We start from the raw sequence: 6,000 nt of genomic DNA on the forward strand, positions 1-6,000 counted from the left end.
TATACTGCCCTCTTGTGGTCAAATTTCACAAAAAGCATAAAATTAATTCAACCTGATGCCAAAACTGCCATCAGGAATGTCCGAATAAAGCTTTAAGATGATGCTGAATGTTTGGCTTATATTTTAAATACTTTTTTTCCATAAATGTATTTGTTTAAAGGTGTTATATGTATAATTTAATATTCATTAGTTTATAGCAATTCCCTTTTATTTGTTTTAAGCCCATAAAAAGCTTTTATTATACAGTACTTTTACAACTTCTGCATGCCAGTATAATGGGAATTGGGAAAAAATATCCAAGAACACCTACAAGGGAATACTTTCCAACTTTAAAAGGTAATAAAGAGGGACACATACTGCATTGCACATACAGTGGCATGTAAAAGTTTGGGCACCTGTCAAGGTGATTACAGAGAAAGCAGAGGACATGGGCTTCTAGACTGACCCTCAGACTAGGGAGGCCCTAGCCATCCCTTGTCATGGGGTTCTTCTCTAGTATCACACAATCAACAGAGCGATAGATGAGTGAGAAATCCAAAGAACATTTATTCCAAGCAAGTCAGAATGCCCATAAAATAATCCACCACACGGAGGGTAAAATAGTCCAGGAACACGGATATAGTCCAGTAAGCGATAAATGTCCAGGTCTCTTTGGGGAGTCTCAGCTTCTCCCACAGAGGATAAATCTTCCTGCTTCTCTCTTGAAGTTCTCAGATAGACTGAATAATCCCCCAGGTAAGCAGAGAGTTTAGGTGGATCCCAGGCCCCTTTCCCCCAGACTTAGGGACAAAAGCCCGGCAGGGGGTGACTAACCTGCAAACAGACAATGTACACACAAGGAATACACAGAATGGACAGAGCACCACGCCTAAAATACGAACCTACACATCCCTGATCTCAGAGTTACCTCTGAAGGTGAGGATGTCTAAGCCAGCACCCTGGCAATGCTCCTGATCAGCCCTGATCTTATACCCCTTCCCTCAACCCTAGCGGAGGGCCACGAGAGGAGTGTGATTAAGCCCACAGAAATAGACAAAAGAAATGTATCATCTCTAACTTTATGCCTTTTAGAGATAATTACATCTTCAACTTGCAGAATTGTTCACAATAAGTAATTTTGACTAGGGGTGCCCAAACTTTTACATGCCACTGTAGCACAATTTTTATTAATGTCCCCGAGGAAATATTATTCCTAGTGAACCAATTACTGTTCCAACACGGTATGGTGTCCCGTACATTGCCCCCCATATATTATGAATACCTCACATACACAGTGTATATATATTGTCACGCTCTCCGGGTCCCCTGCCCTGCTCTCCGGCTCACCTGCCACGCTCCCCGGCTTCCCTGCTTCTCTCCCCGGTCTCCAGCCTCCATTGCCTGCGGTCTCCAGGCGGCCCGGTCCCCGCTCCCGGCGCCCGTCGGCTACACAGCCCCAGCTCGGCTCTCCTGCTTCCTGCTCACCGCTCCCTGCCCTGGCTTCTGGCACCCGGGCCGCGCGCATGCGCATTAGGGCGCGCGCGCGGTCATTGACCCTTTCTTAAAGGGCCAGCGTCCACTGACAAGAAATTGAGCACACAGGTACAGGGTATAAAGGGGTTTAGTGTCCAAGTGGGCGGGGCCTGTTCTTCGTGTTTCCCAAGCTAGGAGTCAGGTCTCCTTGTCCCTGTGATATACTCACCTCTCTCTCTTCTAGAGCCGATCCTGCCTCGCCATCCGGTTCTGCTGATTCCCGAACGCTGACTATCTGCCATCCTGTCAGTCCGTACCATCCCTGATCCCTGTGGTGACCCGTCCTCACGCTCCATCGGTTCCGGACTCCGCCTGACAACATCTCGGCCTCCGAACCTGAGCTCCGTCACCCGGACTACCATCAGTGACTCCGTGGTCCCAGGGACTTCTGTATTCTACTCTTGTACACGGACTGTCCTGCTACCCGTAGTGCTCCGGCTACCGGACCCCTTGCCTTCATCAAGGAGTTTGGCCCAGTGGATCCACCTCCTGGGTCTGCCCGTCCACCTGGCCCTAACATATATATATATATATATATATATATATGTGCCGCCCCTGCAGCGGTCGAACCGCTCGGATCCGGGGGTTGCTGCTGTGGCTCGAGGGTCTCTAGTCACTAGTTCAGTGGCATCATATATATATATATATATATATATATATATATATATATATATATCTATATATATATATATATATAGATATATATATATATATATATATATATATATATATATATATATATATATATATATATATATATGTATGTATGTATGTGTGTGTATATATATATATATATATATACTGTGTATATATAGATAGATAGATAGAATGACACATAAAAAGCTTGCCTGCAAATGCTAAATTAGCCTCAAGGTGGCAGCATAATAGTGCTTCCGCTCTGCAGTCCTGTCTGCTTATAAATGTGTATACAATTCAATGACTTGTATATCCCATCTAAATTACGTGTCATTTTTAATGCTGTTGCTACTTTACCAGAAGTTTCCATCCACTGTCTATAAAGACACATCTGCAGGTTTTTCCCTCCGCTCTCTATAAAGACACATCTGCAGGTTTTTCCCTCCGCTCTCTATAAAGACACATCTGCAGGCTTTTCTCACTATCTGACATGAAATCAGAATAAATCTTTCCCGTTTCAGGTCAATTAGGAGCCAAAATTATTTATATGTGGCAAATGCCAGAATAATGAGAGAGAGAGAATGTTTTAAGGCATTTTTATTACTTTCTGCAAAGTCAAAAGTTTACACAAACTAAAGGCCGCTTTACATGCAGCGACATCGCTAAAGCGATGTCGTTGGGGTTACGGCGTCTTTAGCGATGTCGTTTCGTGTGAAACCTACGAGCGGCTGAAAAAGGTCGCAAAATCGTGCAAAATCGCTAATCGTTGACATGCTCCCCTATTCCCAATTATCGCTGCTGACACAGGTACGATGTAGTTCATCGTTCCTGCGGCAGCATACATCGCTATGTGTGACACCGCAGGAACGAGGAACAACACCTTACCTGCATCCACCGGCAATGAGGAAGGAAGGAGGTGGGCAGGATGTTACGTCCCGCTCATCTCCGCCTCTCCGCTTCTATTGGGCGCCTGCTTAGTGACATCACTGTGACGCCGCACTAACTGCCCCCTTAGAAAGGAGGCGGTTCACCGGTCACAGCGACGTCGCTAGGCAGGTAAGTAGTGTGACGGGTCCGAGCGATGTTGTGTGCCACGGGCAGCGATTTGCCCGTGACGCACAACCGATGGGGGCGGGCACGCACGCTAGCGATATCGGTAATGATATCGCAGCGTGTAAAGCGGCCTTAAGAGTACTATGCCTTTATATAATATGGGACAGCCCATATGATGATGTCATGTCTTTGGAAGCTTCTAAAAAAGAAATCAGCCAAGATCCCAGGAGGAGAATTGTGGACTAGCACAAGTCTGGTTTATCCTTGGGTGCAATTTCCCACACCCCAATGTCAAGTCTTCTGCAGCCTCTAACAGGTTTTCTGAATATATTGTCCTGTATTTAGCACCATCCATCTTCCCATCCTCTGTGATCAGTTTCCCCGCCCCTGCTGAAGAGAAGCCTGCCCACAGCAGGATGCTGCCACTAGAGATGACCCTCAGGCTCGAGGCTCGGGGTTCGGGCTCGGAAAAAGACGGAAAAATTAGTCATGTGAGTTTAGCTCTGGGCTTGTGTGTGTGTGTGATTACCTGCATCCTGTGCGCTGCGGGATGTGTTTCTCGGGTCAAATTTGGCTTACATTCATCATTGGAAGATGTTTTGTTCACAGAGAATTGATAAAAAAAACAAACACCGCCCACACAGCTCCAGAAGTGTATTGCTTTTGGCCTATAGCAAAACACTTCCGGAGCAAGGTGGGCGGTGTTTGTTTGGGTTTTTTTTATTCTCTGTGAACAAAACATCTCAGTGCCCTGAATGTAAGCCAAATTTGATCTGAAGAAACACATCCCGCAACGCACAGGATGCAGGTAATCACACACAATCCCAGCACTATACTCACCTGACTGATTTTCCTGATTTCATTTATCTCTAGATGCCACCATGTGTGACGGTGGGAATGGTGTTTGCAGAGTGATGTGCAGTTTTTGTTTTCCGCCACACACGGCGTTTTGCAATTAGCTCAAAATGTTCTCCTTTGGACTCATCTGACCAGAGTACCTTCTTCTACATGCCATGTAGGGGACACTGCGAGCATGCGGAAGAAGGTGCTCTGGTCAGATGAGTCCAAATTAGAGCTTTTTGGCTAAAGGCAAAGTACTACGTGTGGCGCAAACACTGCACATCACTGTGAAAACACCCACATTGTTAAATACTAAAGGATGTACAAAATAACACTAAAGCCTGCTTTACACGGGACGACCGATTGTGCGATTTCACAATTGATTGTACCCGCCCCCATCGTTAGTGCGTCACAGGCAAATCACTGCCCGTGTTGCACAAAGTCGTGAAACCCCCATCACACGTACTTACCTGCTGAGCGACCTCGCTGTGGGCGGCGAACGTCCACTTCCTGAATGTGGAGGGACGTTCGGCGTCACAGCGACGTCACACAGCAGCCGCCCAATAGAAGCAGAGGGGCGGAGATGAGCGGGATGTAAACATCCTGCCCACCTCCGTCCTTCCGCATTGCCGGCGGGAGCCGTGGGACGCAGGTAAGCAGAGTTCATCGCTCCCGTGGTGTCACACGGAGCGACGTGCGCTGGCACTGGAACGATGAACAACCGGCACAAGTAAAAATAAACAATATTATGAAACTGAGCGACGAGTACACGACTCACGATTTGTGAGGATACTGCGTCGCTCAGAAGTTTCACACGAGACGACGTCGTGTATGATGCCGGATATGCGCCACGAAAACCGTGACCCCGACGATGCATCGCACGATCCGTCGTCTCGTGTAAAGCACCCTTAAGTATAATATAGAAGAAACTCCAGCTTACCATATAGCTCTGTGCAGAAGGACTAGGCGTGCTCATGATCCTTCAGGAGGCCAAGCTGTAGTCAGTCATAGTTAGAGAAAGGGTTGGATCCAGCATCAAATTCCATGGTTAAAAAATATCGCTTTATTGAGAAATAGGCATAGAAAAATATACAGAAGACGTATATATTAGCAGAAGGATCGGGCAGAGTGCATGAAACACCTTACGCATTTCGGACGATGAATTTAAAAGCAGTCCTTAGTCCTATGACTAAGTCCTATGACTAAGGACTGCTTTTAAATTCACCATCCGAAACGCGTAAGGTGTTTCATGCACTCTGCCCCATCCCTCTGCTAATATATATGTCTTCTGTATATTTTTTTATGCCCTTTTTTCAGTAAAGCGATATTTTTTAACCATGGAATTTGATGCTGGATCCAACCCTTTCTCTAACTATGACAAAATAACACTACAATCATTTAAAGGATAGCTGTCATTTGATTCATGCTGACCAAACAACGGGCAAAATGAATCAGAGCCTGGCTGCATGATCCAGGTGATTGAAAGGTATCTCTCTTACTGTATTTGCGCATTGGTAGAGACCTCACATGGCACAGGAAAAGCTGGCCAGGAACAGTCCAGGGTCATCTCATCTCTCCCTTTAGTCCCCGGCCAGTCATTTAAACTTTGTTTTTTTCTAAAATGCTGGAGTGTTTCAGACAAAACATACAAGGCTGCAATCAAGCAGCCAGGTTCTGATTCATGCTGCTTGTGGTTTCTGCAGCATAAATCAAGTGTCAGAGTCCCTGTTAATATCATGTGTCTGAAAGAGAATGTTATGGTGTCTGGCACTTTTTTTTTTTACTAGCAAGGAGCATCAAGGTTCTCTTTGAAGAGACCCCATGCTCACTGTACGGTGATGCCACATTCTATGGAGAAATCATCATGGCTATCTGGGTCAGGTGGATGAGAAAAAAAAAAGTGATTGACTATAGAGGAGTAAAAGGGGTTATTACTTTACTCCCCCACAAAAAAAAACA

This window comes from Anomaloglossus baeobatrachus, chromosome 9 (genome assembly GCF_048569485.1).
Source record: "Anomaloglossus baeobatrachus isolate aAnoBae1 chromosome 9, aAnoBae1.hap1, whole genome shotgun sequence".
NCBI classification, from domain to species: Eukaryota; Metazoa; Chordata; class Amphibia; order Anura; family Aromobatidae; genus Anomaloglossus; species Anomaloglossus baeobatrachus.